This window comes from Pogona vitticeps, chromosome 1 (genome assembly GCF_051106095.1).
Source record: "Pogona vitticeps strain Pit_001003342236 chromosome 1, PviZW2.1, whole genome shotgun sequence".
NCBI lineage: Eukaryota > Metazoa > Chordata > Lepidosauria > Squamata > Agamidae > Pogona > Pogona vitticeps.
The window spans coordinates 333,874,352-333,888,255 of NC_135783.1; the positions used below are offsets into that span (position 1 = coordinate 333,874,352).

Sequence of the window (13,904 nt, forward strand, 5' to 3'; positions counted from 1 at the left end):
TCCGCCAAAGGTGGAAAAAGGCGGAGCGGACAACCGACGCCACCTGTGTTTCCATGGTGAGCGTCGGGTCCAAATGTATGCCCAAGCTGCGGACCCCACTCACCGGAGCCAGGGTGGCCCCCCCAAACGAGAGAGAGCCAACCAAGCCACCAACCACGGGGGGGCCCACCCTCAGTACTTCCGTCTTGTCCGGGTTCAGCCGCAGGCCATTTTCCTGCATCCATTCCAGTACAGTCCCCAGGCAGTGCTGAAGGGACAGGACGGCATCACCTGCAGTTGGTAAAAAGGAGATGTAGAGCTGGGTGTCATCAGCATACTGATGACACAGCGCTCCACACCCCCTGATGACCCCCGCTAGCAGCCTCATATAGATGTTAAATAGCATTGGGGAGATAATCGACCCCTGTGGAACCCCACAGTTGGAGTTCCACGGGGCCGAGACACTCTCCCCAAGCTGAACTCTCTGGGGGCGGTCCTCCAAGAAGGAACGGAGCCAGGCTAACGCCAGGCCACCGATTCCCAACTCGGAGAGCCTCCCCAGGAGGATACCGTGGTCGACGGTATCAAAGGCCGCCGAAATATCGAGGAGGACCAGCAGAGACGTTTTGCCCCTGTCGGCCTCCCTCAGCAGGTCATCATACAGGGCGACCAATGCCGTCTCTGTACCGTGACGCGGCCTGAAGCCCGACTGGAACGGATCCAGGGCATCTGTTTCATCCAGGAGTGCCTGAAGCTGGTCTGCCACCACCCTCTCCACCACTTTGCTCATGAAAGAAATATTGGCGACGGGCCTATAGTTGCCAATTTCGTCCGCCGCCAAACTAGGTTTCTTTCGTATGGGCCTAATGAGTGTCTCCTTGAGAGCAGGCGGGAACCTGCCCTCCAGGAAAGACCCATTTATTATTGCTGTGGCCCATTCAGTTGTTTTCGGCCTGGCTGCTTTGATTAGCCAGGCCGGGCAAGGGTCCAAGGAGGAGGTGGTGGCCCGACAGCGGTCAAGCACCCTGGCCACAGAATCAGGCGTTACTGGCTGGAAAGAGTCGCAATTGAGCAATAATTTAATTTAAACAACTCATCCAAGCAATCTGTTTTGGTTGTACTGAAACTGGAGACAAGAAAAGAACTAGATGAATGAATGGCGGAGAAAGGAGAAGCAAAAAGAAAACAGAAAGGAGGGAGTTAGCCAGATATATGTGTGTGTTGTTAACTGGCTTCCTACCTATTGTGACTGTAGTAGAGTTTCTGAAGTCTGAGATGTCCAAGGAGTGGAGTGAGTTTACTGAGTATTCATCATCTGTCTTCCCTAAACTATAGTTTGCCCATAGCTCAACATGTTTCACTAATTCTTTTTTTAAGCACACGTTGAACATTTACCTATTTTTGACAGTCTTCCCTATGTGGTTGAGGCAATCAAATATTTTATGAGTAATATAGCTAGTATATATTCATTTCAGGTATCATTTAATAGCGTATGTTTTATTATTGCTGTACACCTCTTCAAAATCTTTAGAATTATTAACCAACCAACCAACCAACCAACCAACCAACCAACCAACCAACCAACCAACCAACCAACCAACCAACCAACCAACCAACCAACCAACCAACCAACCAACCAACCAACCAACCAACCAACCAACCAACCAACCAACCAACCAACCAGTCAATAGTTTGATAACACAAACTGTGTTCTTTTATTTTGATTTTTAAAATAATCTGACTTCTGAAGACATTCACCATGCCCTGCCTTAGATATACACTTAAACCAAATATTTGTCCTGTAGAGGCTCCTTAAATGGCTTCAACATGTTTCCGATTAATCCGCTTTCCCACGCTTGGCTACCATGCAAAAGCCCAGCTCTTATACAAATACAAAAACGTGGAGATAGAAACATGTGCCAGGAATCTGAAATACTGTAGCTCTTCCTTAGAGACAGCGCTTCCCAGTTACTGGAATGTTACACATTTTGCTATTGGAAACAATCAGGGTCCCAGACTAACTTGCTGCTGAAAAACGTAGTCAAAACACTTGAGAGTGTCAAATGTTATATACAGCCCATAACATGGAAACAGCTGTGATCCAGGTTGGATGTTCAGAGGCAATTCTTGTCACTGATAGTACTAAGCTGGATAAAGGCAGTTGAAAGCAGCAGTTAAAAGAGGAGTCTGTCTCAGTGGGTCATTTGAATGACACAGGAATGTCATTCTTTCCTCCTGGAGATAAAATTAGATGATCTGCCAGCCTTCTAGGTTTTCAAGGAACATTTGCTAATGACTAAACTGGCCAATTCTGGCAGAGCAGTTTATAAGCAAAACAGCTTCACATAAGAAGCACTTGGTCAGGTTTATGTCTGCAGAGAAAAAAAAAAACTTTTAAAACTCTAAGCACCTGAGAAAGCCCCATGAACTTCCAGGTTATAAGAAATGTCAAGGTGTCCATGAAATCCAGGAAAAGTTACTTTTCTAGACTACAACACCCAAATCCCATGGATTCCAGGGAGCTGTAGCTGGGATAGGAAATGGGTCTACTCAAGTGCCTGACAGCTTCCAGAAAGCATCCAGGGGATGATGGTGGTAGAGATAGGGCAGAGATGGGGAAAAGGTGGATTACAACTCCCAGAATTCCATAGCCAATGGGGTTACTGGCCGAACATACGGGCATTTTAAAATCCCTTTTGCATCCGTATTTTGGAGCATTTCCAAGGAATGCTGGCAGCGAGTACTCTAGAATAGCCAGTCAAATATTGCAAATTAACTTACCTTCAGCTTTCAGGCTGCAACCTTGGTTACCGTTCTGGTGAAATAGACCAAACTCCGTTCTCAACTTTTTTTCAGTTTCCTAAAACAAAAATTGCATTATCAGTCTGCCACAGAACGGAACAGAACAGCCCTTTTTTTTTCATAGTTTCTGGGACTACCCTTGCATACCTTTGGCATGCTACGCAGGTACCTGTCCTACAACAGGCATTGATTAAGACACAATCCATCCCACAAATTGCTGCTATGAGCATCTGCTAATACAGGACCAACACAAGTATATCTTTGTTGCAGTATCTGTGTATTTTCAGGCATAATGCTCACAGGTTAGAGAGAAGGCTCCCAACTTCTCCTTCTTTCTGATATGCTTACTTTCTATGTGCAGGGAATTTGGGATATAGCTACACCTCGGTAAAATTATAATAATCAGCATAGTTGCTGATTTCAAATATCTAGAAGATTGCCTATCTGAAGATGAACCAGAGTTGTTCTTGGTTGCTCCAAAGGGCAGCAGTGAGGCTGTGAGGTATTTCTCTTTTGCTGGAGGTATTTAAGCAATGGCAGCTCAGCCATTGATCAGAGATGGTGTGATTTAGCGTGGGCAGCCTGAAATGGTGAACTACCACCCTGAACAAACACGGGCCAGAGTAATCCTTCCTATCAAATCCGGATTTGGCCAGAAGGCTGGTTTCAACACCACATTCTACAACTTTAATGTAAAAACCAAAACAAGCTTACAGGGACTGTGCACCTTGGTTTAAAGGAGAATTGCACTTCCTAGCGCAATAGCTCCCAACCTTGGGTTCCCAGAAATTCTTGGACTACACTTCCCAGAAATCCTGGCCAGCACAGCTAGTAGTGAAGGTTTCTGGGAGTTTTAGTCCAAGAACATCTGGGGACCCAAGGGTGGGAACCACTATCCTAGAGTAGGATTCTCCAGGTGTTTAAGGGGGGAAATGTGCCGGTATATTGTATAGTCATTACTTTTGTTGCAGGAATTTCCCAAATATATCACATATGTGAATATGACGTCTGTTGTGATCACAGGCTGTAGGTACAGTGATAATTCTCTTCTGTACAATTCCACACCCTAGACTGTAACACACCTGCTTTTTCAACGTCCAAGGACAACTCATTAGTTTTGACTGAGTCCCAAAGTTATTTAGATAATATTTTGACATGTACTGTAACTGTCTAAGACAAAACACATAGTAAGAAAATAAAGTTAAGCTTTCTGTTTGTACCTTGACCCAACTTTTCCCGCCATCTAGTCGCTCCTGTGAAAATAAGCAGAATGTGCCTAAGCCTATGTGCCAAGCCTTAATTATTTTTAAACCAGAATTTAATTATGAATGCTGTAGGATGAGGCTAGATGCGTTATAAAATAAATTGGCAAGCTAAATCATTATTTCAGTGTCGTAACAGAAAGCAGCAGAAAGTGTGGGATCAAAGCACACAGTCCTTAGCATTTTACCCAATTCCTGTTTTAAATCATGAGGACGCTTATTAAAGAACACTATCTGATCAGGAATTGCTCCTGGCGCTAAGATTTTGGAGCCATCTCAAGAGCGCCATACTTCAAGATAATTAACGTTGCTCCAGGACAATTCAGCGATTCAGCCTTTTCTTTTTCATAACAGTAACAGCACAGAGTGTTCTAACACAACACAAACAATGCCCCCCAACCCCCCAAAAAACCCACTGCTGCCAAGCTTTGCCTCATCCCTGGAGGTTACACAGTGTAGGATCAAAAGAAATACATCTCCACACAGCTTCTTCAGAAACCAAAGCAACTCTTAAAAAATGTCAGATTGCACCACCAACTGCCTTTAAAAAAAGATATAAAGGAATTGAAGAAAACAGGCAGCCTCTTTCTGACTCATTTTTGCCTGGACTTTTGTTGTTTTCCACCAATTTGACACCCACCCTCACACTGTGCATATTTCCACATGCAAGAATGCACACACATACACAGCACTGTGGGTCAGAAGCACAGTGCAAATCTGCTTTCAATCTCTGGGGCAATGATTTTCTCAACCCACTGGCATGCTCAGTTCTGTAAGAGGATGCTGGAATCCCAGCGCTCAGCGTTCTGCCGCCTTGCAACTTGAGAACTCAGGCTGGCAGCTTTGCCTTCTGCCAAAAGGAAGTTGTACTTGTATTCAGCACACTCGCTTGGGCCGGGCAGCCAACAGTAACTACGTGCATGTTCTCACAGAAGATACTCTTCATTTTGCTTTTGCGCTCAGTGGCAGTGGGGCGGGTTCCTAAGAGGCCCCCTCACCGCACCTCACACAGACATTTCAGAAGCTGAATTTCAAATCCAAATGTTTTATGTCCACACAGATAGCCCTGTCAGTCTGCAGCAGCAAAACCAGCAAATAATCTTGTGTTATCTTGAAGGCAGAAGAGTTTTATTTTACATAGAGCATCCTTAAATAAGACTCGTTCTTTTGATACTGGTTCTGTTGTTGTTATGCGCCATGCCATCAAGCTGCTTCAGATTTATGGTGACCATAAGATGGTTTTCAAGGTGTGCGAGACATTCAATGACTTGTTTTTCCTTTGCCATCCTACCCCTGCAGTGAGTTTTCATGCCTGTGATGGAGTTTGAACTCAGGTCTCCCGCGTTATCTAGTCTCACACTCCATCCAACACACCACATTGGCTTTATACGGATTTAAGTATTTTATTTCTTTGTAATGCTAATATCCTAACCTCTGTCTCAGTACAAAGCACTCAGGGAAGTTCCAGAAACGAAGAAACAGCAATAAATTCACCAAACAATACACTTACACACACACACCCAATAGTACAATGGTTAAACTGCACTACTGTAGTCAAGACTCTGCTCATGGGATGAGTCTGAAAGGGCCCAAGGTTCTCTATCTGTACTGGAAAGGCAGAACAAAATCTTTAATTTCGTTTGTGAATTTTTTTATAACCACTACATGGAGGAAGGGGGGGGGGAAGAGAAGATGACAGGAAGCAATGACTAAGAGACCACAAAAGCAGGGATGGGAGAGCTAAGAAGATAAATCTTTTACAATACCTTTGGTCTAGATGGGCGAGGTATAAATCTAATAAATAAATAAATAAATAAATAAATAAATAAATAAATAAATAAATAAATAAATAAATAAATAAATAAATACGTATTTCCTCAGAAATTAAGTCCCTTTAAGTATGATGTGGCTTGCCCCAAGTAAGATTGTAAGATTCCTAAGATCATAAGATTGGTTTTAACCATGTTTCCTTTGTTTTACTTGGAACCTGGGATGATTGTGCTGTTTTAATTTAGTAATGCTATTGTAACAATTAGTCTTTCAGGTGCCACAAGGTTTCTGTCTCTTTTTTCTCTTTCTCTTTTTATTTCTATTTTTTGTCTGATATGTTTTCACAGACTAAAATGGCTACTTCTTTGAAACCTACAACTAGGATTGCATTGGGAGGTTAACCATTATGCCATAAAAATTATTTCTGGAAGAATTACCGTATTTTTTGCACCATAAGACACACTTTTTCCCCACAAAACAAGGGGGTGGAAAGTCTGTGTGTCTTATGGAGCGAAGAAAACAGATTATATTTTCCTGTTTTCTTCTCCTAAAAAATTGGTGCGTCTTATGAAAAGGTGCGTCTTATGGAGCGAAAAATACGGTATTTGCTGGCTTCCAGCCCAAAGAATATAAAAAGAGAAGCAAGACCACTATTATGAACATTGGCACCTGCAGCACCAAAACCAAATGAGAGAGAGAGAGAGAGAAATTAAAGTGGTGGACTGATGAGAAAGACATCCTAATGTGAAATTTTTACCTAATCACTCAAAACCCAGAGATGAATGCAGACTTTCATGCACACATTCACACTTAGTCCCAGTACTGTAAATAACTTTTTTTTTTAAGTTGGAGAAAATTCAGTTATACAGAGCCCATGAGAGATCAGCAGAAGTCTCTCATTTCACATGGCAGCTGTAACAAAATGTGGAGAGTCGCTGCTGTAGTCTGGTGACCACAGAGATCTCTCCCTATATCTCAGTGATTTGAGTGCTATTTGAGTATAATTTGAGTGTGCAGGAGAGATCTTGGACTTAATTGGGTGTGTGTGTGTGTAACTTTGTCAGTCTTCTCTTTTGGTGCTGTCTCTTCCTTGTAAAGTACTGATATTTTCAATTTTCTTTCCCCTTATTTTAATCACATTGCATACTTTTATTTAACATCTTAACCTCTCAAATGTCAGGTTTAAAACAAGACACATGGGTTGGTACTGCTCCATTCCAGGAGTGACCTGGGCTTTTTCTTCCATTCGATGGTCATCACAGAGAAACAAAAAAAGGTCTGATTTGGTTAGTGTCTAGGCATTCAGCGAAATGCAGTGCACATCCCCTACATTTCACTGCAAGTTCAACTCTAAGAAGTCTTTTGAAGTCCAGTATACTGTAAGTGCAATGTACCAAGACTAGCATATAAAAACATATAAAAAACACAAGTGGAATTCACCATAAGGACTCTGTAAGGCAGATGCACATTTCATGGAGCAGGGAGCTAAAAGCACACAGATCAAGCGGAAAATGCTTTTGATCTTGTTTGGTCTACTGTCATTTTCATTAGAAGCGTAAGGGCTCCCTGACATGTCTCACACTACAAAGGAAGATTTCAGAACTACACTACTTTAAGTTAACATACACCTAGTCCTTAATTATGCTGGATAGTCACTCTTGCCTCCAGACATGAAAAGCAGAGAGTTTGGAAAATATACTTTTTCAATTAAAACTTCCAAATTATCTCAGCCAGCATGGCCAGGGGGGCAGGTGGTGAATTCTGAGATTTCTTGTCCTGAACAGTAATTTTTCCAATAGTGAAGAAAAAAAAAACCCAAAACCCTATCTTGGGGATTCTGGTCATTGTAATACCTTTTCCAAGCAGTGTCTCCAGTGCCTGCCTTGTTAGAAATTATGCAATAGTCAAATCCACTAGGATTAAGGAAGCAACCAAGTACTGTAATACTAATGGTGCTGGGATTTCATGGTAGCAATAATCATGCAGATGCCCCACGGGAAGAATTTCTTCTAAGCCAACTCTGTGAATCATACATTCATTCCCACTGCTCATCTTCTTGATTAAACTGGGATTTGCTACATGTGAGAGAACCACCTTCCCCAAAAGTGATCTAGTACCAATTATAAGATATTGACTGGGGATGGAAAATATTTAACAGCGAATGTGCTTTTGCAGTCTTTTGAAAAAGATTTCTACTCCAGGTGGCTGTCAGAATGTCCGGGGTCTAATGGGAACAATGGGTAAGCGCCACAACAAAGGCAGATTTAAAGAGGGATTTGTTTAAAAGAGGATCTTGTGGCTTTGGCGAATGTAATGAGGAGATTTACCCTTCCAAAAGCACTCGTTGGGGGGGGGGGAAGGCACAGGGACTGGAGATAATAAAGGATAATGGTAGAACTGGCAGCTGTTCATTATTTTGAAATGACACATCCTCCCGATTATAAATGACAGCCCCTTACTTCTCATTGCATAGAGAATTCAAGATTCTCCTTTTGGAACTCAAAGCTTGTAACTGTTTTTAAAACCACTGGCCTGTTTCCTAAACTCTGGTCCTGTTACATCCAAAATGTAATTTGACCACTACGTGAATGAGCATGCTCGAGCCTTTGTCTCACCCTCATCTCACTCCTGTTCACTTGGTATGACTGTGACACTGGGAATATCTGATTCTGGGTTTCAACTAACTGTGGTTTGGCAATATGTTAGTTGCAACTTTAAAACAAGGTTTGTTCAAACAAATTGTGGTTTCTCATCCCAGTTTGTTTCAAGAAGCTACAGTTCAAACTAAGTTTGAACTATAGTTTGAACTAAGTTTACCAGTTCAGATGAAATGAAAAACTGTGGTTAGTTAAAACCAGGAAGTGAATTATTTCCAATCTCCTTCTTTGGCATGCGCTAAAAGAGGAAAGGGAGCTGCGAGGCCCCAAGGCTAGTTCACATTTTGAGAAATGATGTTTAGCTTTAGATCCAAACCAGGGCAAGTTGGTTGACTGATCAGAATCCTAAACCATGGTTTTGACTTGGAGAGGAAACCAATATTAAGCTGCATTGTTTTTTGTTTTGGACATAAACAGGAAACCAAGGCTTACTTTTAAGTAGAATTTAAAGTTTTGATATTGACGTATTCTGGGAGTTGTAGTCCGAAAGGGTAGCTTTTCCAAGTTCTGTCTCAGGCCTTCTGTCATGTGGGGGAGCATGTAAAGCCATGAAGTGGGATTATGTACACTAAACCCCGTTCAAAAAAAGAGAGGTCTTCACTCATGTGAAGCATTTTCATATGTAACAAACCATCTCTATATGGGGGATACCGACCATGGAGAAGGTTTTCTTGCTCCACTCCCTCACATATTAAGATGAGCCATTTTTAAGAATGTTCAATGAGGGTCACAGTGTCCATGGCCCAAAAGGAAGCCTAGCACGGCATATATACAATGTCAATGTTCTCTCCACATCAACCTAGAGAACAGGATAATATGTTATGTGACAGTACATCAACTCAGTCCAAAGTAGACCCAAATCTCCTTCTTTTTCCTTTATGAAAGCCCTTATGAAATGCAAGAGCAAAGTGTAACTGTTATTAGAGACATTGTCTAATCCAGTGGTTCCCAACCTTGTGTAACCAGGTGTTTTTGGACTGTAACCCCCAGAAACCCCAGTCCTAGAATTTCTGGGGGCCACAGTTTGAAAACCACTGGTGTAGTGGATAGAGTGATGTACTAGAACTCTGGAGAACAGAGTTTGAATCCTTGCTCAGTCACTGACTGGGGACTGGAACTGGTAAAACCATCCCTGAAATGTATCACTTAGGGTTGCTATGTAAGTTCTGACTTGATGCCACAAAAAACACACTTTATATTTATAAAAAATTGTTTAGATCTATAAAAATATGGTTGGCATAATAGACCTCTTAGCCTTCTTTCTTTTGAAGCCAGTGCTGGTTAATTGCTTTATTCAGAGGGTTAATCGACAAAAGCATTGGTTGATTCATTGGTGGAAAGCCGTTTAATTAGTGAGGACCATTGTAATTACTAGGCAAAAGAAACAGGGACACAGCCTTTGCTTGTTTGTTCACTGATGTAATTGTTGGTGTTAGATACTGAATATTTTGAAATGGAAAAGCAAGAAAAAAGTAGTCCGAGAGAACACGTAGTATTTACCTGTCTTTATTTTTATGAATGGAAGGAAAGGCACAGAACAAGAGGAATACTGTATTATTATTTGGGAACAATCTCCATGTTCTAAATAACACCCGTAGACTTTGAGCTTCACTGCATAGACTTCCACAGATGGATTTATTTCAGAGGAAACACAGAGAGGCTAGCTCCTTAACTGTATTTTATGTGGGGAAAACCATTTTGAAACTGCCATTTATAGTGGATTAAATACAAAAGTTTTGTGAATTTACATACAGATGCATGTCAATGTGTAGAGCTGAAATTAAACCTAGCCAGATTTCTAGACTCAGGGCAATCATAGATGTCATTCAAAGTACATCTTCTCTAAAATACCACCCAAATAAAAACGGGCGAAGCATGCGCTCCATGGGGGAACGTCCTACTAATCACATGTCTTTAAGCTCTAGAAACTTCTGAGAGGTCCTGCGCAGGTGCAGAACAACCCAATTGTGTGCATTCACAGAGGCCACGAAAAAGAACAAATATTCTCCATCTTAGAACTGCAGAGCTGGAAGAGACACTATGGATCATCGAGTAGAGCCCCTGTCAAGGAGTCACAGTGGAGAATCAAATTCCCAACCTCTGGCTCTACAGTCAGATACTTAAACCACTGAGCTATCCATAAGTTAATCCTCAACAAGAAAGGGTATCTTGATATAGTGACCATGGAAGAAATGCACAGCCAAATGTGAAAATTTGTAACTACAATTTTATCTGATCTTTCTGGCTCTTGGTAGTATCATCATCATCATCATCATCATCATCATCATCATCATCATCATCATCATCATCATCATCATCATCATCATCATCATCATCATCATGTGTATCAAGTCAATTCTGACTTACAGCAACCCTTTTCAGGGTTTCCCAGGAAGAAAATACCCAGAAATGCTTTACCATTCCCTTCTTCTGGGGTATCCTGGCAATGGTGCAGCTTGCCCAGGGTCACACAGGATGGTTCTTTTCCGTGGAGGCACAGTGGGGAACAGAACCCCCAACCAGGTATCTAACTCACTGAGCTATCCAGCTGGCAAGCTACACCTGTTATTCTATAACTGGAACTACAGCAGTCACTTGCCACACTCTGCTGTGGACATATCTGTGATCGCTTATGATTTTGTCATCATTATCAATCTTTATTACGGTCATAGACCAGCAAGATTATAAGAAAAGAGTGCATACAGAGAAAACTCCTATATGTAGTATATGAATCCTTCTTTCAAGATGATTGCAACATTTTCTCTCTCGTTCTCATAGCAATCAATAAAAATTTAGACACCCTGCCAGTAATGTAAGTGGACGCATTCTCTAAGCAGGACAGTAACAAATCTGTGAGGCTACCATGCAGAGAGACACCTATTAGTGGAGAGATTAACTTATTTCTACAATAATCATACATTCGGCTGTGAAAAATAACATGTTCAACTGATTCGATTTCTCCATTGTGGTTTTGTGTGTAAAGCACTCCTTTACACTCCTTTACATGTAAGTGGACGCATTCTCTAAGCAGGACAGTAACAAATCTGTGAGGCTACCATGCAGAGAGACACCTATTAGTGGAGAGATTAACTTATTTCTACAATAATCATACATTCGGCTGTGAAAAATAACATGTTCAACTGATTCGATTTCTCCATTGTGGTTTTGTGTGTAAAGCACTCCTTAGTTAATTTTGCAACCCAATGGCTGGAATCCAGTAATAAGTCACAATTAGAGTAGGCCCACTGATTCAAAGGAATTTACAGAGGAACAGGCACACCAAATCCCCACTGCTTCAATGGGTTTATTGTAGTTGCAGTTTACTACTGGATTTTAGCCAAAACAGGATGATAGATTTTTTTGCCACATGCTATGTATGCCACTAAGGTAGTAATAATAAATACACCTCATGAAAAAAACACTAAGGAACAGAAGTTGTAGGATCTGTTCTGAAAGTGTTGCCTTTTCTCACACAGAGTAATTACGAACCAGACATTTAACGTCTGCATGCAATACGATCTGATGCAACAAAAACTCCCACCAAGGCATAATCATCAATATTGCACACTCCATGATGAAAAAGAGAGTGTTATTTTCTCATTGTGCAGCAGAAGCTTGTATCATTCGATGGGCTGGACTACTAAAACTCCTGTGACTCACTGCATCTTCGTTTCAACCATGCTGATGGGTTCCTGGGAGGAACTGGATTCAATTTGTGTCTCTCAGGAGAAATTTCAGTGAACGATGAAGAGGCCAGGCTTCCAGTACACAACTTTACCCTTTCTGAGCTATGAGTCATTTCTGTAAAGCACAGTCCTTCACTAATAACATCTGTCTTTTTTTTTTTTTTTTTTTTTTTTGGACTGGCTTTGTCAGGAGGAAAATCAGCATCTTGTGCCAACACAAGTTTGGCAAAACTTGCTTGTTCAGAAAAACTGCTTCTTGAATGGGGTAGGTGGCCAAATATGTCAGGCTGGCTAGAGGAAGAATAAATTCTATTATCCAGTGCTGGTCAAAATATTTGAAACATAGCCTTAGAATCTGGTTTATTTATTTATTTGAAAAGGCCGATGCTCTGTTTGGGGATAAGTTTTGCAAGAGAATGTGGTCCATCAGGCCTGAACACTGTGGGTTGGGACACACTGAAATGTGTCTTTATTTATTTTGGCTTTGCCCCAGCCATGAGCATTCCTAGACTCTCCCAAACATAATATTATTTCTTTGTTACTCTTTTACCATTTTATGGCTTTGCAAACTGCTTTGGGATTTAGGCAGATGATCGAGAGTGCAGCCGTATTGCTGACATTATAGATGGACAAACAGGCAAGCCCACCGTGGATTTAGGATTTTCTCCCCTAGAAATCTGCTGCTGCAACAACCACAATTACACACCAACTGTGAAATAGCTTTCTCAAACTTTTAGCCAAAGGCCAATGGTGGAATTTAAACTAAAGGCATCTGGATGTCCACATGTTCCATCCCTACCTTAGTGTCTGCAACATCTTCCCCATCTATGCAGATAAATTGGTTGTTTTTGTTTTTTGTTATCTTTATGTGCCATCAAGGTGCCTTCAACTGATGGCAATCCTATGAATGAATGACCTCCCAACTATCCTTTCATCAACAGCTATGTTTGGCTCTTGCAAACCCAAGGTGTCACTTGCTTTATTTAGTCACTCCATCTCATATCTGGTCTTCCTCTTTCCTACTGCCTTCAATCTTTCCTAGCATTATTGTCTTTCCCAATCAATCTTGTTTCTTCATTATCTGCATTTTTTTGCTTCTAAAGAGGGTGGTTCTCTATTTACTATGGCATTTATATTCCACTGTTGAGATGTATTCATATCCTGCTGTTCTATTTTTTTTAAAGGGATAAAGTCTACTTTCACCACAAAGATTAACATGAATAAAACTACAACCCATTTCACTAGATTATTGGAATCGATAGGGCTAGAAGTCAAATAGAGCAATCTGGGGATTCAACAGTTTCCTAGCCAGGCACTGCTGAAACCTTGGCTTAGCTTCAGCAAGGCTGCTGGTTTAGACCCTGCCCTTGGACCAATAATTAACTGATGTGTCCTCATGGCCACCACACTGATCTATGCCTGAAGCCGGATCCCTCCACAAGTGACTGCTAGTCTGGTTAGCAACTGGCATAGAAAGTAACATCACTTCACTAGATTGCATTTAGACATGGGGGCAAATAAAAATCGGATTGTGATATTCGTCAGAAATTGCTGATTTATTAAATATTCATCCCTTCATATTCGTGGGTCCCAGAGACCCTGACGAATACGAAGGGATGAATATTTCCCCATGTTTATCCATCCCCCATATGAAGAGAGGGAAGGCTAGCCCATTCTGCCTATGGCGGGCCCGTAGGCAGAATGGGAAAGCCATAGTAAGAGAGGGAAGGCTAGCCAATAGCCAGCCA

The 13,904-nt window shown here is 41.5% G+C and overlaps 1 protein-coding gene across 2 annotated transcripts in view; it reads right to left on the bottom strand.

Annotated features, from left to right (window-relative positions):
* Positions 1-13,904, bottom strand: part of SYNE3 (spectrin repeat containing nuclear envelope family member 3) — a 172,427-nt gene that overhangs the window by 138,776 nt on the left and 19,747 nt on the right. For both annotated transcript variants that reach the window (XM_078383755.1, XM_020813714.3), the window contains exon 2: positions 2,761-2,839. The gene's annotated coding sequence lies outside the window, so the exon portion shown is untranslated. The remainder of the gene's footprint in view (positions 1-2,760; positions 2,840-13,904) is intronic.